Source organism: Mus caroli, chromosome 7 (genome assembly GCF_900094665.2).
Source record: "Mus caroli chromosome 7, CAROLI_EIJ_v1.1, whole genome shotgun sequence".
NCBI classification, from domain to species: domain Eukaryota; kingdom Metazoa; phylum Chordata; class Mammalia; order Rodentia; family Muridae; genus Mus; species Mus caroli.
In genome coordinates, this window is record NC_034576.1 from 87,071,376 (window position 1) to 87,095,884 (window position 24,509).

Here is a 24,509-nt window from a genome sequence, read left to right on the forward strand (position 1 = left end):
ACAATAGATCACTTGTTAGGAATTAGTTGAAAATGCCTCACCTCTACCTGAGGTGATACCACTCAGGGAATGGTTTATAACTCAAGCTCATAAAATAATGTGTCAGTTATTTTGCTAATACAAACTTTCTAATTGTTTATAGTGAACATTTGTCATTGCAGAAGGATAAAAACAAGTACAAACTCCACACAACAGCACTTCAATAAATGGCCGGTAGTTCCATAGGTTATATTGCCTAGCAATTCCAATGCTGTCTCAGTTTTCACTAGTATATGCTCAATGTGTCTACAGCTAACAAATGCACAACTGCATTCTTCCTGGGAAAGAATTCTATGCACTTGGAATATCAAACACTGAAAACAACCTTAGAAACAGAATAAGGTAACACTGTGAAAAGCTTATTAACCATGCCAAGGAGTTTGCAGTAAAATGATCAGGAAACAGGGAATTTTCCCAACTTATAACTGGAAGGAGCCCTAGAAAGTACTGCTCACTATATACTGCCATTTAACATTTAATTTCATATTGCTTTGAAGAGAGTTCAAGGGATAAAAATGAATGTTGCATGACATCAAAAGTAAACAAAAATGGCTATGGAAAAATGAAGTCAGAGATAGTGTCTGTGGTGATTAAACCTCATTGTTAATTTGATTAGATTTAGAATCACCCTGGACATATATATACCTCTCAGTGTACCTACGAGAGTGTTTTCAGTAGAAGAAAGATGTATCATGAAAGTGGGTAAAGTCATCACATGGGCTTGCATCCCGAACTGCATAAAAAGGGGAAAAAAATAAAGCCAAAACCAAACAAAATAAAAACAATAACAACAACAACAAAACAAAACACCAGAGTACCAGCATTACTGGCTTTCTGCTTACCTACTGTGGATACAATGTAACAGCTGCGCTTCACTCCTGCCATCATAACTGTACCCTTGTACTGTCAGCCAAAATAGACCCTTAAGTTGTTTTTGTCAATTTATAAAGCAGTAGCCCCTAAGAGGCTATGTGTATGTGTTACACACATACACACAGACACACACTGGTGGTACTAAGTAGACTCACTGCGTTTATAAAAAATAAAAGGTACAAGGGAGAGATGGTTCATCATTAAAAGCATGTACTGTTCTTCCATTCAGTTCCCAGCAGCTATATCAGACAGCTATTGCCTGTAATTCCAGCTCCAGGGACTGCAATACTCTCAGTGAGCACATACACATTCCCATACCCCTCCCCATACACACACTTAAAAATAAATCAGTGGCAGGGCACATGAAATTAGAAGGAATAGTTATGGAGGATGGAAGAAAATTAGAAGGGAGGGAGAATGGGAAGATTTGATAACTTACTTTCCTAAAATATTAAAATATATTTGTGGTGGTTTGAATGAAGATGGCTCTCATAGGGAGTGGCACTACTAGGAGATATGGCTTTGTTGAAGGAAGTGTGTCACTGGGCTTTGGATTCAATTATTCAAGCTAGCCCAGTGTCTTCCTGCTGCCTGGCCATCTGGATATAGAACTCTCAGCTACCTCTCCAGTACCATGTCTGCCTGCATGCTGCCATGCTTCCACTATGACAATAATGAAAGAATCCTCCAAATGTGAGCAAGCCCCAATTAAATACTATCTTTTGTAAGAGTTGCCATGGTCATGGTATTTCATTGCAGTTAATAGTAACCCTAACTAGGATGGTATGTATGTATTTGTTGGGAGAGAGTAGCGTGTGCCATAGCATATGTGTGGAGGTCAGAGGATACACTCATAGAAATCAGTTTTCTCACTCTACCATGTGAGTCCTGGAGATCAAACTTAGGTTGTCAGGCTTGGCAGCAGGTGTCTTTACCTGCTAAGCAATCACAGCTGCCCAAGGATTTTTTTCCCCCTCCTCACAGAAGTGAGAAAAGCAACAATACACTGTCATTAAATAAAATGAAGTTAAGTCAATATGATCTGCTTGCTAATTTGAAACTAACTGGTGTTATTCCTCCCCATCAGTTAGTACAACTAATAAGAGTATTTGAATACTTAATAGGCACAATATTCTAAAGAAAAACAAATTACTTAGGAGAAACAAACTTTAACCTTCACCCAGATAACACAGGAGACTTTATATAGCCTCTAAGTAGAAAAAAAAAATATGATATGGGCAACATCTATAAAATGAAACACGGAACTCAATGCTTGTTTTCTGATATCATTTTTTTCAATTTCATATCTATAGTACCATAATTAGCTTTAGATAATACCCCATCTACTAAGAGGCCAGAGTTACAAACTGAAAAATTAAAAACACAACAATGTACATAGTTTTTGTGAATCTTATCACTTAGGTAAATCTTCCTCAGGTTTATGTGATCTAAGTATGTTTTGTTTCATCAAGTACACAGCTGGAGGAAAAGGCTGCAGAAAAAGAATACTGAAGGGGCAGAGTGCACCACAAATCTGCTCTAACAGTTCCTTTTTGGTATTTTTACAATGTTCTATTTCTAGCAATGATTTTATTTGAGCAAAGGAGTTCAAATGGTTAAAATACATTTGGAAACACTATTGTATGTCCCTAAGACCCACCCTGGGTGTAGTTAGCTTTCATTTTCATAACACAAAGAAGTGGTGAACTTCAACCCAAAATGTAGTCACTAACAAACTATATCAGTAGCTATACTAATGCTTGCTTACCTACCAATTTCATATTTAAAAACTATTACTGCAGGGCTAGAGAGATGGCTCAGAAGTTACAAGCATTGGTGTACTGACTGCTTTTGCTGAGGAACAAATTCAGTTTCCAGCACCCACATCAGGCAAGACAAACAGGATGGCACCATCAATAAACCATCAGGCTTTATATAACACTGTACCCAGTGTTATCCTATAGAACAGCACTGTCAGAAACAGTAAGTCACTAACCCTTGTGCGGCTCTCTAGAGTGTGAAATGGGTGGATACTGGCAGCAGTTCAGAATGGGAGGACAGGTGAGTAAAGGTCATGACTCACTGTGCTTGGGGTGTTTCTTACGGTGTCTTAGCTGAATATGTTCATTTCTGAATTCTTAATATTGGGTTGAGATGTCCAATGGGTAAAGGAGCTTGCAGCCAACGTGAGTTAGATCTCTAGAAACACCCCCCCACACACACACCCCTCCAAAGTCTATTATTTGGGGGCTGGGAATGTAGCTGTGAAAAGAGTACATGCCTAGCATGAATGATACTCCAGATTCAGTCCTCAGCATGACAGAAACCAAAGAAAACTTAACTATTACTTTGAGGATTTATATTTCCTAGTATTATTCCTCTCAAAGAAGAAACAGAGGCTTCATAGTCATTTGCAAGTGCTGTGAATCACTGAACTCTACCACTGTGTTAGCTGGGAAATTATCATTGAGTTTTACAGAGGCACGGAGAGGCTAAGTGATTCCTCAATATCACGTGACTATTAAAAGTGATACCTAGGATGTGAAACCAGGACAACCTGACTGACTTTCTAGTCTTGGCACTTAATGACCACTCGTTCACATGTAGCCAGAACTCCATCATAATCGCACTGCATAATAAATGAAAAAGCAAATAAATCTGGGTAAGAGACCGGGATCAACAAGCCTATACCCCCTCCTGGTAAGGTAAAGGGCAGGGCAGGGGAGAGAGAGAAGAATGTGCACATCACATCATCTACACCGACCTCTGGCTGAAGTAGACTGTACTGCTCCTTAGCTCTGTCCTGCATACCCTTGATAAGAGAACTACGGAACAGAGACTCACTCCAAAGTGGCAGAAGCCAGAGGGAAACCTGCCACCCATTTGCTTAGTTACTTTGTTCCAACATGCTTTCTAGTTATGAGGCTTCCCTTTCCTACTTATTCTTTTTCCTTTCTTCCTAGTCTGACTTTAGAGACCACACTCCAAAGGCTTCTTTCACCTTGAGCTTTCTTTATTTTTGACTAAAATGAGAGGAAAAAGTGTTAAGATTTCTGATCCCCACTCACCCCTTTCTTTTAAAAGTGCAGCACCAAATAATTTCTCTTAGCTTTACCAGTAAAGTGTCAACAACTGGCTAAAGAGTTAAATTGCCTGTTTAGTAGGCCAGAGCATCAGGACAGGGAGGCTTGTCATTCTAAAACAAGGGATAATATCCCTCCTTTGAAGCTTCTCAGATAGAGACATCTGTGTACTACCTGACTAACCAATAAAAAAGAGAATCAGCAAACAGAAACCTTAGCTTTTTCCAAAGGAATTCTCCAGATTCAGTATGCACTCATCATTCCTGTGTCTTCTTGTTCACTGCTTTGAAGGATAGTCCTTTTGTGACATTAAAGAGAAAGTGACTCATCTTAGATACAAATACACTAAGCAAACAACTGCTGATGTTCTTTGCCTCACCCACAGTTAAACGCTGAGTCTGACAGGCTGACCAGCCTGCTCAGTCCCTGCATACTTCCAGAAACCCATCCACACATAACACACATTCTTCTGAGGAGAGGGGAATCCAAATTAGAGCCTCATTCCTAAAATTCATCATCAACAATAAAAACTGAAGTAGGAAAAAAGGTGTCTTCCTAAGAGGATTCTTGAGGTGACAATCTTTGCAAAAGAGAGAAAACTCCTTTTCCCCCATCACTATGAATTTAACTTGTCCAAGTACTTTAATAATAAAATATATTAAAACATTTCAAACTGCATTTAAGAAATAAACAACATTCCTTTAGTTTTAGGTAATGCTCTTTGTATATTACTAAGTTATAAGGAAAAAAGTTCCATATTAATATCACTTAATTCCTAAAATAAGTTTTATAGTTGGCTCAAATTAACTGTAAAATAAACAGCAATCTAAAAAAAAAAATCATCTTCTTCACAAGAAAATTAATCATGCAGATGCTAACTTAGGATAATTTCTTAAGGATGTATGATCACTAGCATTGTGTTACTGCCAATAGTATCTTATGACTAAATACCTACTAGCCACTCCACCCCTCAAATCCTACCCACCAGAAACAAGAGGCCTTGAAGTCGTTCATGTAGTATCATGCTGACTTAGGTGAATCTTCACAAACCTTAGCTTTTTAAACTAAGTTTTAGGCCCACTTACATAAGGTTACAGACTTAGGTCTCTACTCACACAGTTGAGGTTGATGAGCAAACAGCTGTCCTGTGTCTTGAGACAGACATTAGCTTCCTGCCTTCCCTATCCTCATAAGCAGCTACTTAAAGTTTGACTTTTATGCAAGAAAACATTTTAAAGCCTTCAGTGTTTTACTGCAGCAGACTTCAGATTCATTCCTGTAACACATTTAACATGAAACAGAGTTGAGACAGTTAAAACTTACAATGTAAATAAACATTTTAATCATCTAAAGTTAAAGGAATGCTTTCCTTATTTCAGGGACACAAAGGAAAGAATGCAGTTAATACATAACCATAAGCTAACCATTCCTCTACACAGGGCCATAGGCTATGTTATCGAGAATTACTTTGTATAATCATTTGACCAAAGTTAGTTAAACTTGGTGTTCTTTAATTTTTCTGAAGCTTAGCTTATTTAGAATAACTGCCCCACCAGTTTGTTTAAAGTTAACTGCTACATCTTTACAAGTGGTCAAGGGCCTTCTGTGCTCCAAGGATAGCTCTGTAACAGCTCTTAAGAGACAGAAGTCCTAGTCTTATTCTTACAGCAGGAGTTACTACCTTTCTGTCTGACATGTGCCATGAAGACCTGCAGCACAGGTCCTGTTTCTGTCCTACAGTGCCACCACTGCTGTGGATAAATAAGGTGGGAGAAGGCTTCCCTGGAAAATAAGACTGCATTTCTGTAAGAAATACTTAATCCTATTCATACTGAACGGTTAAAATAAAAACAAGAAAATCACAATGTTTACAAATTAGGAGGTAATTACAGCTAAGATAAAATCCTATCTCCATTTCATTAACGTATACATAGGCAGTAACAATGACAACTTGCACTGCAGAAACAAAAGAAATATTTTAGTTAGAAAATTCCATTTTTAAAAAAACTATTCTCCTAGATAAAAATGGCATTACTTTAAAATTTGATGCAGAGACTAGTAAGATGAATCATCTGGTAAGGGCTCTTGCAGCCAAGCCTGAAGACTTGAGTTTGATCCCCAGAATTCACTGATCAAAGAACTGACTCAAGTTGTCCTTGGACCTCCACATGCATGTTGTGACATATGTATAACCCTCCTCAGTCCATGCTCCCCACAATAAGTAAATGAATGTAAGAAAACTGAAGCAGAGTGCTCTTCAGTGGTATTATTTCCCTTATTTTTAAATTCTAGCCTTATTCCTTATTCTTCATCCAGCAGGGGATGGAGGCAGATGCAGAGACCCACAGCCAAACATGAGGCTGTGGAAGAGTTGGGGATGAAATTGGGCAAACTGGAGGGGTCAAGGATACTACAAGAAGACCTACAGATTCAACTAACCTGGAACCATGGCAGGTGGGGGTGGGGAAGGGATGGGGCTAACAACATACAATCAGGGACCATGCTGGAGCTGGACCTAGACCCCTTGGCACATTTGTAGCAAATGTGCAACTTGTTCTGCATGTAGGTTGTCTTCTACTAACAAGTGGAGCTGGAGTTGTCTCGGTCTCAGTTCCTTGCCACTGAATCCTCTTTCTCCTACTGCCTGGCTGGGCCTTAGTAGTGAGGATATGCCCAGTCCTGCTGAGACCAGATGCCCCAGGATAGGGTGGTACCCAAGTTGGGGTTCCCTTCTCTAAAGAGAAGAGGAGGAGGCAATGGGGAAGGGGATTTGCAAGGAACTGGGAAGAGAGAAGGGTGGGGAACTGTGACCAGGAGGTAAATTTAATAAAAAAATAAATAAAATTAAGTAATTATAGCACTAAAAAAAATTCTGGCTTTGAAAGAGAGTTACACACATGGGTAGACTTTAGGCTTAGATGGCTCAATGCTTTTCTTTCTTATTGGCAATAAACTTTAGGTAAAATAAATTTCTATAAAATTGTCCTTGAAAATTCAGATAAATATCTTTTTTCTGTATGCAGATAGGCTTCAATATACCTATACTTATCTATAGTAAAGTTTAGGACAAGCTTTACTATTTCATGAATATAAGATAAATACTTAACAGATGCTGCATGATTTAAAAAAAAAACACAAGCAATAACTTTCAAGGTTGGTAATTTTTACAATTATTTTAAATACTTTACATTGTCTAATGCTAAAATACTGCACATATGCTATGCTATAAAATGACTTAGTTTATTCAAAACAAATATTTATAATCTACATGTATAAACACAAAAGATCTAAGAAATAATCCAACTTTTCACAAAGTTTGTAACTTCCTAGAAAACCTTTTACACAGAATTTTGCAGATGCATTCCACCCTCCTTCCTACAAGCATCTATACATTACACACTCTTTGCAGACTATAGAACTGAGTCTGGATCTTTCTCTGTCTCCTAAACCCAGTATTCTTGGCCTCAGGCTTGATTAAATGACAGGCTACAGTGATCCACAGTATTTACAGCAAGCCACTTCTGGAATTGAGTATCATATAGTCAAGTACAACACTAGTAAGTAAATAAGCTTTATCAGGAACATGACAGGATGTTTATAAATTCAGAAAGCTATCTCTTTGGGATAACAATTATGGGAACTTGGAAGGAGCAACCTCAAGAAAGTGGGGGAAAAAGAAAGACAACTGAAATACTGTTAAAGAGAAAGGAAAAGAGCAGGTTTATCTCAGAGGGTGCAAAAGTGCTTAAGACAAACTACAAGTTGATTGACAGCTTCTTGTCCAACACTAAACTCTTTAAAGCAAAGGGACACACATAGCAGCTGAAACAGGCTCCCTCTTGCAGTTTTGAGCTCACACAATTAAAGTCTTGAGACTAATCACCGGAGTCACTACAATGATTCAGGCAAAATTATCAGAGAGGGTTAAAGCTCATGGATGAAGATTATATGAGAGCTGGAGATACACCAAGTATCAAGGTGCGTCTCCACAGGTGACTTATGAGAACTTTGAAGAAGAGGACTCCAGCTGATCTCACACTAATCAGACAATGAAAATTTATTCCTGACAAATACACAGGTGGACACATGCCTCAATGTACAATGGTACAATGAGAAGCTCATACCACAGATGGATTGTTTCCTATCCTCAGTCATGAACACGGACAAGCCCAACCTGATGAATATTCTACAAAAAGTTTGCCACCCACTTTAAACACATTAATGTCTGTAAAAACAAATACAAATTAAGGAAATGTTACTAAGAACATGAGTGAGGACAAAGAAATGTGGCAGAAAATGTCACATGGTTAGATTTCCTGAACTGAAATAGATAAACTAATGAACATTTACTGGGAATATGGGGTCCATACCTGTATGTCTAGCATCTAGGTTGTATGGGCTGCACAATTGCATATATGTGTATACGTATGTTGAAGACAACTTCAGAAATCATTCTTTAGAAGACACCCACCTTATCTTCTAAGGCAGGGCTGGTTTCCCTGATGTAGGGCCAGCCCATTAAAGGGGGCTGCCTGGCCAGTGAAGCACAGGGATCCTCCTGTCTGGCTTCCTAGGATTCCCAGCACTGTGTTCCACTGTTTCCTATTATTTTTGGTTTAGGGGTAGTTTGTTTGTTGTTTGTTTGCATGGAGATGTGCAACTGAGTTTCAAGCCAGCCTGTGCTTAAGAGTAAGATGTGGTCTCAAAAAGCAAAGCAAGCAAGCAAACAACAAAAAAACCCAAAACTCAAACAGTATTGAGAAAACCAGTAAAAGCAGTTAGAGAATACTAGTTTTTTATTTTCTTAATCTGGTAACAGTAAAGTTCTTATAAAATACAATATCCTTGTTTTAGGTATTTATGAAAATATTCATATGCTAAAAGAATACATAGTAAAAGAATACAATATGATGCATGTTAAGTCAATTCTCAAGTCAGGAAAAACACTAATTGTTGGTAAAATACTTGCTGTGCAAGAACAGGAGTTGAGTTAGACCCTATAATCCATGCAAACCAACCAACCAACCAACCAACCAACCAACCAAGCATCCCCAAACCATAAAAACTGGAAAGAGTAGAACACAGTGCTGGGAAGCCAAACAGGAGGGCCCCTATTCTTCTCTGGCCTGACAGCTTCTTTTATTGGGCTGGCCCTGAAGTCAGGGAAATCAGCCCTGCCTCACAAGACAAGGTGGGTGCCTGGTAAGAAATGACTTCTGAAGTTGTCTCCTGGTCTCCACATATGTACACACACACACACACACACACACACACACACGCACACACACACAATTGTGCAGCATATACAACCACACACAGACACACACAAAAAACCCCAACCAGAATCAAAGAACATTCTCACTAGAATAATGCAATAATACTTTGGACAAACTATTAAGGGAGGCCAGACTCTGCTAAGTGGCACAACAGCAGTTACTTACAAGTAATTGCTATAACTTTCTATAAGCTTAAATTTCATAATATTTAAAAAAACACTGGAAGCTGATATTCTAGTGACCCCAAGCATCTAGTAAAACAAAACCAGATTTCCTATCTTACAATTGTATTCAAGCTCATCTAAGTTGAGCTGACTTATGATCATCACTCACAGTGAGTTACAGGACACAGTGGGACAGAACACCACAGGTGAGTGCTTACTGACACATGCCCCATAATGATAACAAGCTATGATGCTCAGATTTGCAATTTCCTCCCTCCCTCCCTTCCTTGTTGTACTGGTACAACCTTCCCCACACTTCACCACAGTTCAAGAGGTAAATCTTTCTACAGTGCACTGCCTTTCATAATTTACAAACATGTCTCCTTAAAATGCCAAATTCAGCTAATTTCTGGTTTTGCCCAGTATCAAGGCAGAACCAAAGCAAAAGCTAACGATCAATCTAGAGCACCAATGGAAATAGCAAGACACACCTCCCACTTAACAACCCTGTATGATACCAGTAAGGACTGAGGAACACACACATTCACTACAGAGCATTCTACATCTGGAGAAGAAAGACAAAGAATGTTAATCATTGATATCAAAACACTAGTGACAAATCACAACCATTTCAGTGACATAAAAGAAAAAGTGAAAGTAAAGGAGGGTAGGGTGGGTGGTGTAGTCCAGTGGTAGAGGGCTGCTTTGTCAGATTGCAGCTTCAATCCTAAGGACCAAAGACAATATATATGTATGGCCACACTGCTCGTAATTCCTTTCCCTTAAAACTTGCTGTAAGAAGTGTAAAACAGCAGTTTCTGTACTTGGAAAATCTCACAACGAACATAGTAGACAGGAGTGTGGGAAATTGCATACCCTGCTCTGTTTCATAGAAGAAGGAGATGCAAGAGCTCCAGTTCACTTGGCTGACAAGAATGGGGAAGCATTCAACTTCTTGGGCTAAACTGGATCCAGCTTTCACCAGGTCATCTAGGACAAGAGCATCTACAGTCCCTCAGCTGCTTTCAGACCTCTGCTTTACAGCTATGCTTTGCCTTCCTTTACACAGGTCTACAACAGACTGATCTGGTCTAATATTGTATCCATTGCCTACAATATTACCAGTTCTTTCAGAATACTCAAGGGCAAAACTTTTTTATTCCCATCCCAATTCCTACCTTTTCTTCCTATCCCAGGTAGTAAAAGCAGGTTAAATCCTCTATCTCTGGATCTCTCTATCAACTTTTATATTTTTTTTCTGAGATCTAAATTCAATGATCACTTCCTTGAATGCAGCAGGTAGATAATGTCATCTTAATCAGAATAAAATACATCATAAATAATACCAGACCAAATCCAACCTAAAATTTAAGCTATTTTAAACCCAAAAGACCAGATTTAAGAAATACAAATGTACACACACACACACACAGTTTCTTTCTTCAGGTATGAAGGTCCATACCTGCATATCCAAAGCACTAAGAGGCTAAGGCAAGAGGATGGCAAATTCCAGCTTTGCCACCATCTCCTCTGGGGCTAATAAGAGTGGCCGGTGTTCAAGCTGGGAGCCAACCTGGAGAAGATCAAGGCCTTTTGGGGGAGCTGTAGAGCTTAAGAGTAAAGCATGGAGAATGTGACATAGAGGTCCTCCTGGTTGAGCTTACAGCTAGAAATAAGCCATTCCCATGTCCAAATTATGTGTTTACTCTGAAGAGTGCAAAGATAAAGCTCAATGAGGAATGTCTTCAAACTTGCACCACCCAAAATATCTACCTCATGTCTCAAGAAAACTCTTCTGAGCTATTTAGGGTTCTTCTGTGGCTTGTTCTAACAGCCAAAATTCTATACAAACTTATTATTTTCTACTTAAAATAAGGAATTGGACTGAAGGAATCACGGTTTCAGTAACAAAAGCCTTAGTCTTTTTGCTGAAATACTTTATAATAGGGAAAAGACAAAAACAAATCACCAAGCATACTAAAATGTATCTCCTTCACAAGAGAAATGTTGCTGTTGCTGTATCATTTTACTAGTATGTTTTTATTTAGGAAGAAAATTCTTTTATCAAAATCAAATTGTGTAAGTATAAATTGTTGTTCTTAAGATTTTAATGCTATGACAAGCTTTGTTCTTACGAATTTAAAATTAAATAAAAACAAAGTATACAACTGGGGAGAGGTAGGACTTTACTAACCAAGTGTTGTACTTTCTAAAGGAGAATGTCTTCATTTCTAAATGAAAAGATCGTTTTATCTTTAATACTAAACTTTAAAAACAGGGTGTTTTGCCAATGTGGATGGGAGAAATCTCACAAGTCCCTACCCCTAATTGAAAAGCTACGGGTAATTAAGGATTGAGAGAGACTGTCTATTCAAGGGATAAGCCTCTGACAGCAGATCTGTTCCCAACCCATCAGTCCAAGACACGATACATGAGCTAAACACTACATGAACCCAGCAGGTTATATTTATAAAGGTACATGTAGATAACAATAACAATCAAAGAATAAGAAGGCATGAATTTGAGAAAGAAGCAGAAAAATTGGAGGAGGAAGAGGAGGAGGGAAATAGGTAAATATAGCACTCATATTACAATTTTCAAAATACAATTTTTTGAGAAAAGAAACTGAGGCTGCTTCTTAGCACATATATTTGAAGGGTGTAATGATACGTGTTTTATTAGGTTATTCTAACTTTTTATATGAAACAAACTGAATTTTGAATTCTTGTATTTTACAATTATGTTTGAATCTTAAAATTTCATTATTCTATGTCTTTTAAAAGGTTTAAAATGTGACTTACACAGAGAACACTGCAAATGGTTAAAAGTAAGAAATGAAAATATCACAACAGTTGGTCTTTAAATGACTAGCCCTTTGAGTCCAAAAATTATTCTCAGCTCTGAGTTATAGATATTAGTATTGCCCAGATACTTACATACCAGGTCCATCACCTTCCGCAACACAAATCACTCATTATGTAAGATGTGCAGTCTTAAAGTAAATAAACTGCAAGACCAATCTAGTCGTGTGAACAATAAGCCCCCACCCCCAAGTCTTAGCCAGTTAGGGAACCACATAAATTTTAAACTCTATCACTTACCTAACAGCAACAACAGAAGGCAGTAACACCAAGGTTGGGTTTCTTAAAAGCTTCCAACAATTACTGAACTTTTTTTTCCTTTTAGTTCTAAGTCCCTCTGACCATTCATCCTGGCTGACAGTTATCTCACAAACGCTATGGGCTGGTAGTGGGATAAATATATGTGAAGAAAACTAAATGCAGAGTTGTAGACATTTCTCAAAAAGAAAGCAGCAGTCAATAAGCTGTATTCTACCCTATGCAATTCAACCCACTACACTCTGTTTTGTTGGTCACTGTGTGGCATTTGTGTTTTAAACTACCAGACACATTGGAGGGCTTGTATGACAGAGTAATACTTAATTTACATTCTTTCCCTTTACACATCAAGTACACCAAATACAATCGCTCTCACAAAACCAACATCTTTCCCACCATTAATTTTTGTATGGTCAGTGGCAAAATGATGTAACAGTACAGCATACACTAACCTGGACAAAATTAGCTCCTTTCTTTCTTCTGGATCATTAGGTAATCAGCAGAAAGTTAAACTATGATAGTCTAAATGTATTACAGTAGATGACAAGTCCTTGATCAGCAAGATTTTTTGGTCTATACTATATTCTCTTCAATAATTTAATGGTACCCAAAAGCCATTTTAGTAAAGAAATTAACAAAAATTACAAGTGTGGACAAGGCAGTCTCTCCTTCCCAATTCGTTACATTGCACAATGTGTGTATTTTCACTATTTTTAATGCTAAAGTCATTACCACTTTTACCAATTTTGAAGCTTCCCTTAATCAAGATAAAAATTAGAAACACATTAATTCTGAAACTACTTAACAGTCAATTAGACTGATCTAAACTGACCTGACCTCTATACTGCATGGCCACAACCTTGATAACTCAAATTCCTGATGTAGGAAGAACAGACATGTTTAACTCCATCACCCTCAAACCAGGCTTTTCTCTTTTGATTTGTTTGTGGTTTGAAAAGTCGCAAAATGAACTGCTAGGTACTGGGCTTTCTCAAGTCAGCTATAGCCCAATTTCTACTTCTCTAGCACAGGGATCAGTAATAGTTCTTTATTGGTCTTAAAGTTAAAATCCACTGGACTCCAGCATTGGCCTAAATACAAGGGAGCTAAAGTCCAAGGCTAGAACCAAAGATTAAAGAGTGGGTAAAAGTGTTTGCTGCACAAGTCTCAAGACTGAGTTCAATCCCTGAAACACACATTTAAAAAGTTGGATATGATAGCATATACCTACAATCCCAGCACTCCTATGGAAGTTTATGGGCCAGCTAGCCTGGAGTATAGAGTGGCAGAAAGAAGAGAGACTACTTCAAGAAGGTGGATAAGAGCCAATTTCCAAAAGGTTCCCTGACCTCTACACACAGCTGCCCACCAATAAATGAGTGAAAAACAAAGGTCAAAACCAAGTTTTTTTATTTAAAATAAATTAGAATGGGAGTCAAAGTTTCGAGATACAATGTAAAACACTGGGAATCTTCTGCAATGATTGTTGAGCACCTTCTGTTATGTGACCTTGAGATGAATGTCTCAAAGCCCAGAATCAAAAGCATCAGAGATATAAATCCCTTACCTACTCTATTCCTAAAGAACTGGTTCCTGAAAACCATTCAAAGCCAGCACTTCCTAGCTAGTGCTCAGGGATGCTTAAGACGCTTCATGAATCATAAAAGGAAAGGTAATGTTTACCACAGAACACAGTAAATACATATTTACAGTGGAAATGAAAGTGGTTTTAAATTATTGTAAAGGTGTTACCTTCAAAATATTTCTGTCTACAAACAGGCCAAAGTGTACACCTCCAAAAGATATCCTTCTTTGTTATCTTTGGTATAATCTTAGTTTGAAAAACATTTAATACAAGAATGTATTCCTTTGGTAATCCTTAGTTTGAGAAACAATTTAGGAACAGAGCAGTGGGGTTCACTGCGTAAAAGTATTTGCTGCACAAGCCTGAGGATGCAAGTTTGGTGGACAGAGAGAAGTGATTACCCTTTGAGAGCTCTCCTCTGCCTCCACACACATGGTATTCGGGCACCCACCCTTACACACATCACAAAATAATAAACAAACTGTAAACCAAACATACTTATATAGATGTAATATACAAAAACTGATGTTTGCTGAATGTTGGTTCACACTAGGGAGACTAGAGTGAAGCAGGAAGTTGCCAAAAGTTTGTGGCCAGCTTGGGCTACATAGTGAAATTCTGTCTTAAAAACAAAAAACAAGAAGAAAGAAAGAGTAGAAGAAACCCACATTTAGTGATTCAGGAAAACTCCAACTTTTCATTGTTTTTGATATGTCCAAGTACCACAGGGTGGCCTTGAACTACTAAACCACTGCTTAGCCTCTAGAGTACTGAGATAGGGATGCAATTACCATGCCTAGCTAATGCCAGCATTTAAGACTTGTCTCTTTTTTGAGTTTTGAGTCATCATATTCCCAAATGATTCTGTAAAGAGGTTGGGGGGGGGGAGGGAAATCCCATTGTAAACTTTAGAAAAACAGCATTTGCAATTTTAGTACTAATAAATGCTTTTGGTCAGGTAAATATAACAAAGTTTGCTGGGGCTGGGATGTAGCTCAAATGGTAAAGTATCTTACCAGCAGACATGAAATCCTGAGCTCAACCCCAAGCAAAATATAAACTGAGCGGTGTCACACACTTAAAACTCCAATACTTGGGGGGAGGACCAAAAGCTCTATGTCATTCCTGGGCTAGACAGCAAGTTTGAAGGCATCTAAGAGTCTTCCTTGAAAGCCATGGTTATTAATTAGTTATCAACAGCTAGTAGGGACCAAGTAGTATTTATCACCTTCTTACTATTTAAAAGGATAACTAACTCTTAATGGTAATGCTCAAATTAACAATACTCAAATTTAAGGGGAAATTAGGTAATAATTCAAGGAGGTGGAGATTAAAGCATGTATGAAGAAGTTATGAAGATCAGCTATCTTGAACTATTGCAGCAGTACTCTCCTGCTAGGTGATAATGGTCCATTGCTTACCTTTTGTTCTAAACTGCTAGACAATTATTGTAACATTAAATAAAAAGGGTACAGGGACTTCTAATTTTAATACTATAGAGGAAAATGTTGCTCTCAAAACTCACAAAATCAAGATAGGAAAAGGTAAAAGGAAAAATGGCCACAATTTATATTTTCATATGAAACCTATGTACAACTATGTGACACTAACACATTTTAAATTCATGCAACAAGACAATAAAAAGTATGAGAGCCAGTGACAGTGCAGCCTGGCTATGATTCCCAGAACCCAAGTAAAGATGAAGGGATAGAATCAATTCCACAAAGCTGTCCTCTGACCTCCACATACATGTGCCACAGAATAATAGCAAAAGCTTTGTCTTCAATAATCACATATATTCATGTACATGATGAGGGAAAAGGATGGCAAATGACTTGGCAAAGGGAGAAAAGGCACATGTAAGCCAATGAATGAGCAGAAAGGTGCCCAGAATAGTGTAAGCCTTTTCCACAGACACACAGAAGTTGTCTTAAAAAGAAAAAAAAAAAAAAAAAAATCAACGTGCCCCAACCCCTTTGGATGTGTATAAGAAAAAAAAAAAAAAATCAACGTGCCCCAACCCCTTTGGATGTGTATGTATGTGGGTCTGTGCAAGTGCTGGTGCATGTGCATGTTGGGTATGAATACACATGTGTGCATTTGTGTGTACATCACACATGGAGGCCAAAGCCTGACACTAAATGCTTCTCTTGATCATTTTCCATCTTAGTATTAAGGCAAAGTCCAGGGCTTGCCTATTTGGGCAGTCTGGTTAGTCAGCTTACCTCAGGGATTGCAATCTCTGTGTCTAGAGCACTGGGGCTACAGGTGGTCTGCTGCACCCTGTCATTCTATGTGGTGCTTGGACAGGAGATTTCTGGTTCTCCTGCTTGTGCAGGAAGTGCTTTTTCCTTTCCAATGCAGAGAAACAGAAGTCTGTCAGAGAAAACCTAGCCCTCCTCTGTTCATCATGCTCCCCTCACATGAAAGGACTTAAAGAACAAACCAAAGTTGAGTTTCTTGGGCAAAATAGATGGAGCAAGGAAACATATTTCCAAGAAACTGTTACAGGCTATAAAAGAGATGGGCTCTTGCAAATAGTACCATTGTGAAATCAGCTGCCCAGGAGAAGGTAGGTAGTGGTTTTAGTGAAAATACAGAAGAACTCTTTCTGAGAGCCTACGCTGTAAAGGTAGTATAACTAAACATTTGGAAAATTTTTTCAAAATCATCTAAATTTTGAAGAATCACAATTTTCAGCATGTCACATTTAAGTCTTGGGTCCATATTTAGTTCACTGCACTTATGAAAATGTCTATTGTGTAACATAACCAGTGAAGTCAGTACTCTCTGGCTCACTCCACTTTTGGTCCTACTTCTAAGGTTAAGTAGAAAAGTTGTGGCGCGTGGGCGCACGCACGCACGCACGCACACACACACACACACACACACACACACACACACACACACCTACTTCTCTTAGGGAGAAAAAACCTCATTCACTTACCCTGCCCTAATTATTTCCAAAGGTGAACCCGATCCACATGAGAATTCTGCCCATGCTTCTCTCCCACACTGGGAGAAGAGCCCAGAAAGGTCTGCCACACCAGCCTGGGGCTGGGAGCTCCATGGGTACTCCATCTCCTAGATATTTCTTTGGTTGGCATAATGAATCAGAATTTCACGGAACAAAATTACAAAAGGACTGTGCTCAGATTATTTCAAGACATTCACACTTTGCAAAAATGAAAACTTCTATCTGTAAGTCACTTCTTATCCTGCTTTTTATCTTTCTGAACTTTAAAATCAACTCCCATGAAGTCCATCAGAAGGTTGCATGCCCTAGTCAGCAATCACCTGCAGATCAAGTAAAGGATGTAAGGGATGTGTCTCAGTTAGGACTTTACTACTGTGATGAACACCAAGACCAAAAGCAAGGTGCAGAGGAAAGGCTTTATTTGGCTTGTGATTTCACATCACTGCTCAACATTGAAGTCAGGGCAAAAACTCAAACAGGAGTCGGAGCTGATACACAGGCCCTAGAAGGGTACTGCTTATAGTTTGCTCCCCATGGCTTTCTTAGTCTGCTTCTTATAGTACCCAGCCAAGAGTAGCATTACCCACAATGAACAGGTTTTCCAACATCAATCACTAATTTAAAAAAATGTCCTAAAGCCTTACTTGCCTGTATAGCCTGAACTTATGGGGACCATTTTCTTAATTGAGGCTCCCTCCTCTCAGATAACTCTAGCTTATGTTAAATTGACATAAAAACTAGTCAACACATGATGAAATAACCAGATTTCTTAAGGTCATGACTTTAGAAAAATTCCCAGTTCGGCTGAAGAAGTAAGTCAGTGGCACAGTACTTCCTCAGCATGTACAAGTCCCTGGGTTCCACTCACAAACATCCAAAAAGATAGAATAAAAATGCTGAGCTGTGTATAACATGTTAGCTAAGGGTATGCCTATCTTACCTACTTTCTATTTACCTGGAACATTACTCAATAGTCTTTCATCTCTTTCACTTTGTTTAAGGTCCTAACAAACAGCAGGCAGTATCCAAAGGATTTACTTGCAGTACAATATCATCTTTCCTCTCTTTATCAATCAACATTATCCCTTCTCTCGGTTACATGCAAAGGTTCTGGCCAGTAGAAAATACTCTTCCAACCATAACTTATTTTAAGAAATACCATAAATCTAGATCAAATGACCATAGAGCAGTGAGCTGGATTATCATTCTCTCTGTACTGACAAGCACTCTAAATTATTTAGTGCTTTCTCTGAAAAAGTTAAGGTACTGAAAATGCAAAATAGCTTCTACTCTGTCAACGACATAGTCTCTGTAAATGATTTGTTTGTAGTCTGAGAGTTCTACACTATCAAGAACAAACTTTCAAACTCAGGAATGCAATCAGAATGCATATTAATGGTTATACTGAGGATGTAATTAAATTTGCATTAAAATTAGAATGTTTCTTATTAAGAAGAATGAATCAAGTATACTGAGGACAAATCAGTAACTTTAACTGTTAATTTTTTTTTATCTAATAAAATATTTCACTTGATTGTCAAAGTAACACTGAATATAAAAACATTGTATTATCTAAATGGAATTCTTAAAAACAAATGGACAAAAAGGACCTGGTAACATATTTCCTCTTAAGGGGCATTTGATTACTTAAGAAAACTATTCCAGATGGATAATAATAAAATAATTTCTAAAAATGGACAAAATAATCTCCATCAAATTCCTATACACATTTGTCAGTAAATGTTTGCAGAGGAGGGTGAAATTGTGTGAGATTCAATAGGGATATAACAATAGTAATGTGAGTTGCCAGACAGCGCAGGGCCGATACTAATATGAACTCACAGTGATTGTAATCACCTGAACATGGGCAGCAAGTTCTAAGCCAGAAGAATTCCCATTAGTGAGATGGGAATTTAGCACATTCAGCAATTCCTAATCTATAAGATATCTACAACTTATAATCATGCCAAAATGAAGAATTTTCCCAAGAGTCTCACAGGGCATACAAACTACAATTAAAACCAAACTCCATGCCCAGAAGAAGATGGCTAACAAGAGTAAACTCACTTATATATTTGCAGGTTTGTTTTATCTTCTCATTTTATCTTTATATTCTCTGTTCATTTTTAGAATTATTGTTTTGTTCATATTATATTTCACATTTTGTATGTCTATGGGAAAATATGTATCTTTCTGTCTTTATTAGCTTCTTGAAGTTTAACTCTAACTTTGTTAATTTTTTGTTGCTCATTTGCTTGTTTTATCTTTTTTGACCTTGTTTTATTTAATAGTACTTTATCTTACTTTATGCATTGTATGTACTTGTCATGTGTTTGATACATATTTATTTTCTAATGAGCGCAATCACAGGCATGTGGCTTTATGTGATGGGATATAGAGAAGATAAGGGAAGAGTTTTGGAAAGAATGGTAAACAATATACAGCCTAATAAAAAACCTATACTAAATTAAAAATTAAAAAAAAAAAAGAAAAGCTTTTCCAAATGTAACAAAATGCGGTCATTAAGCACCGACAGTGAGTGCCTTTTTTTCCTCTAGCTCATATGCAGCATCCTTCTTACCCTTATTTGACATAAAACCATCTAACACTTAGGACAACATTACTATTCAATACTGAAATCTTTGACCCTACCTCCAATTCCTGAAATAGATTCTACAGTGGAACTACTTTGCCCATCTCAGCGTTGAACTCCTGGACTCAAGTGAATCCCCATTTCACCTTCCAAGTTCCTGGGCCTAGAAAACCATCATCCCAACTCATCTCAGCTTGCCAAATGGAGTCAGAGATATAATGAGAACACTCACTAAATCAAAACCTAGTGAAGTGTAACCTAACATCAAAGAACACTTCAGTGGAAACCCACAATCTTTTGGTGGTAGGTTTGAGGTAGGGCAGAAGGAGAGGGAAAGAAAAGGAGTCCCTCGTTCCAGAGACTATGTGAAGTCTATTGTCAGGTGAAAATCAAGAACTCCAGCACACAGAACAAAATTTGCTGTACAGACACCATTCGTTTTACAGATATATTTTCAAATAATGTTGAAGCAGTAATCACAGAGCCACACTTAAAGTCTGGGAATTTAGGATCTCAGGTACAGTCTTACTCTATTCTTGGATATTTTCTGGAACTCTCACAAAGACTTCTGTTTATAGTGAAGATAGCTGAACTTCTAACATCCCCATGATCTAGAATGTGACCTTATCGACTCTAATCCTGTCTTTTAGCTCAGGAATTTTCCTGTATGCAGGTATTACATTTGTTTGATGTGTAGATGCACATTCTTATGAAATCAGAGGAGTCAGTTCGCTTTCTACCATGTGGGTCCTGAAAAGCAAACTCAGATCAGTGGCCTTGGCGGGAAGCACCTCCACCATCTGGCTCCTCATTTCCATTTCTCAGCAACCCTTTGAAGATCATAGCTCAGAGTCACACGTATGATTACTGTGAACACAATAAAGCACAGCTTTACCTTGGGAAACTCATACAGATTCTTGGGTGTGATTTATCCTTTCCCTGAGTGCCTCTCTCTGCACTTAAAATCACATTTAAAAACAAAACAAAACAAAAATCATCCTTTTAATAAACTCCCATCAGTTACATAGTAGTCTATCTTGAAATTTCTCATTAAAGTCAAGGACCCAGCCTTACCTGAATGGTATATGGAAAGAACTCAGAACGGCATCTGGCAGGTGCAGGGTGGGGAAGGACTCAGTTCTCTTTTAGGGCAGCCTCATGGAGTCTGACCATGCTCCAGTGAGCATACAATTAACACAAATTGGACAGACTGACTTTTTTCCGTTCTTCCCTCCCTCTCTCGCTTCCTTCGTTCCCACCCTGCCCCTCTTTCATTTTTTCTATTCTTATGTTTACTTTTTGAGGAGGAGGTCCCAAAGGTAGGACAAGGACATAAATGGACTGGGAAGTAAATGTGATTAGGGTGCACGGTATGCAACTCCCAGATAATTGATAAAAATATTATGTTGAAAACAAAAACAAAAAAAAAAAACCCAACACAAGAAAACAAACAAACAATTCAAACTGTTAGAGACAGCAGGGAGCTGGCCTTACCTTTTGCCACCATTGACAGTTCTAGCAAAGGATCATTTCAATTGTGGGTACTGCTCCAGGAAAACATGGCTTTTATAGTTTATGAATGAAAAAAAAAAAAAAAAGGTATTCTAAGTGTTCCAAAAAATTTAAAAGGAGGAAAAAAAAAAAGAAGAAAAAGAAAAAAGAAGAGAGATACTGTCTCGAACTGGAGAGATGGCACAGAGATTATGACTACATATTGCTCTTGCAGAGAGACCAAGTTCAATTCTCAGCACCCACATGGCAGATCCAGGGGATCCAATGCCCTTTTCTGACCTTGACAACAGGTACACACATATTACACAAACATATACACAAACAAGGTAGTCATATACATAAACAAAAAAGACTCTGCTGTCCAAAGACATACAGCTCCTAGAAAAACAAACAAACAAACAAAATCAAATGCCCCATTCACCTGCCACTTGTCATTTTATGCTCCTATGCTCTGGTTTCAGTGTTCTAATGAGCAACTGGGAACAAATCTCTCTCCAACACAGCTCTATTAAGTTCTTTCTCCAGAATCTTTTGGTGGGGGGGTTGGGAGGTGAGGTTGAGAGAGGGTCTCTCACTACATAACACCAATACTAGAATTACAGGTGTATCTCCATGTCTGTTTGTCTGTCTGCAAAACCGTCTACTGGAAATTCACTTAGGTATCTTATTGCCACTGCCAGTAAAGAGACAATGGGGTAGAAAAGACTAAAGAAGCTGCCAGCAAACTCACAGCGGGACAAGATTAGAACAGAAGAGGACTTTTATGAGAAATGCTTTGCCTGAATTGTCCCCTCTAATCTTCACAATGACCTTTGGAGGTAGAAACTTCAGAGGTGAGGAAATTAGAGAAGTCATAGAACTGGCTCATGTCACACAGCTGGCAAGTCACTGTAGTAGTCTGTTTTCTGTCCCTGTAACAATATACATGCACACTTTATATAGAGGCTACTTAGCTTGTTGTTTTGAGTCCAAGAGTCCAAGAGTGGGTGACCCCAGAGGTTTGACCTCTGGTAAGGGCAGATGGCACAGCAATTGGCAGGAGCCATGCAGAAAAGAAAAATCACATGATGAGACAGGAAGCCAGATTATGAAGCCATGGTTGCTCTTTTATAACTACCACCCTCAGAGGACTTCACTCCCACAGACCAATTCACTCCCTTCTGACCTAATTATGACCTCAGTGACCCAATTACTTTGTACAAAGTCATCATTTCTAAAGAATCTAACACTTTTCAGTACGGTACACTTAAGTTTCTCACATTTGAACCTCTGTAGAACTCAAGCACTAGTCTAACCACTACAGGGGTAAAGCAATGATCTGAACAGAGACTCCATCTAAATATGATCTGAACAGAGACTCCATCTAAATGACCAAGCAATGACAGAATGAGACAGATTCTGATATATGAATCATGGTCACTACTAATTATTCATTTCAAGAGACATTTCACTCAAGATCAAATATTAAGCATACCTGGGTTGATTGTAGACACACAAACAAACACACACCAATGAGGGTGTGTGCACACAAGCATTTCTTCTAATTCTTGTTCTACCAGTTAATAGATAAGCAACCTATAAAAAGTTCCAGAGCTGCATAACTTGAATAAGAAATAGTCACAATTATCTTCTGATAAGAAAGTCAGCAAACTACAATACAGTATGAAAAACAAAAACGAACCAACCAAACAAACGAACAAACCCCCATAAACCTAACCAAGGAAGGGAAGTTGCAGAACATGACTTGTTATGCTGCAGGAGAGGATTATTTTATGATGGCTGCAGCCTGGTTAGTATTTTAAACCAAAACAGACATTCTGGGCTTAAGAAAGGACAATGTTATGATTCAACTGAGTGTAAGCAGAGTGACAGTGGCATGCTACTCCTGATGGCTAAATACCTACAGGCTAGATTCTAGTTGGCCAAAAGAGTAATAAAACACAATTCAAGCCTTACACAAACATCAACATCTAGAGTTCAAATGAGGCAAAAGGAGACTAGGTAAAGAGCAGAGATCAGGCAGCTACAGGGAAGACTAGTCACTTCCACAGACTACAATTCCACAGCTATACAAATGGCATATTGACCCAAGAAAATGCCTAGAGGTAGAGACTAATTTCAACTTAACATATATTTGAATGTGAAATATGAGGAGACAAATATAAGCACTGCATGGTCCCTATTGTACCGTGCTCTAGAATAATAAAGGCAATGTACTGAATTACCACCATCCTGTATGATGAGTGAAAAAAAAGAAGTTGTAAAATCTGAGTATCTTCCTGTCAGGAATATATGAAAGGTCTATTTACACCAAGGAGAACTATGTAAAGGTAACTAAGGCAAGGGATAGGGTATTTGGAAAGAATGTATGTAATTCATTGAACCAAAACACACACACACACACACACACACCAGTTTGACACATGAAGACAATAGATGAAAGCCTAAGACCAGGGTGCACCTTTTACAAAAGCCTTCAAATGTTAGGTAATAAAGGAACCTACACACATGGATAACCTAGTTATCAATGAGCCACATGGAGTTTTAAAGATTTTTATTTCACTTAGTTTTAATTAATTTTAATTTAAGCTATCATTACTTACAGTGTTAAATAACACTGGCCTATTGTACATGTAACTTCCTTAGCCAATAGCAATGGGTATTTCCCCTCATGAAAAGGATGAACAGGTATTGAGTTAGGAAGGCCGGGTCAGAAAGGCGAGAAAATTCCATGGTAATCTGGACAGTAACTATGAAATGAGAGACATGGTCAAAGTCTTTCAAAGCATCAATGGCTTAAATGAGCCACACAGTAGGATGGGAAAAGTAGGATCAAGGATGAGGTATGAATTATAAAGTTCACAGTGTAACTTTTATTTATTCTTTGACCATTTCATACACATATGTATTTTGGCCAGAATGTCCCACTTCTCTCTCTAGTCAAAATCTTGCTCCTCTATTTAGATCCTTTTTTATTCCCAATATTTCTCCTTCCTACTTTTAGATCCACAGCAAATAAATAAGTAAATAAAGTAAGTAAGTTAAGTTATAAAAGATATTGTTGGGATACTTGACAAAGCTGAAAAGAGACAGGTTAGGTAAAACTATTCACAAACACCAACTCATGGATTTTGATAGCTTAATCTCACTAAGAAAATATTCTGGTCAAAGGAAGCACAAAGTCCTTGGGGTTATTTGTCTCTTAACTTGCTGAGAAACGATTCCCATACACACTGAGTATGACACAGCAAGCCAAACTGGAACAGAGGACAGAACATAAGGGTAGAA

The 24,509-nt window shown here is 38.1% G+C and overlaps 1 protein-coding gene across 7 annotated transcripts in view; it reads right to left on the minus strand.

The window, feature by feature from the left end:
* Nucleotides 1-24,509, minus strand: part of Zfand6 (zinc finger AN1-type containing 6) — a 67,300-nt gene that overhangs the window by 26,768 nt on the left and 16,023 nt on the right. For 3 of the 7 annotated variants that reach the window (XM_021167612.2, XM_021167613.2, XM_029479078.1), the window contains exon 2: nt 5,111-5,271. The exons of the other annotated variants lie outside the window; for them this stretch is intronic. The gene's annotated coding sequence lies outside the window, so the exon portion shown is untranslated. The remainder of the gene's footprint in view (nt 1-5,110; nt 5,272-24,509) is intronic. 7 annotated transcript variants of the gene reach the window in all.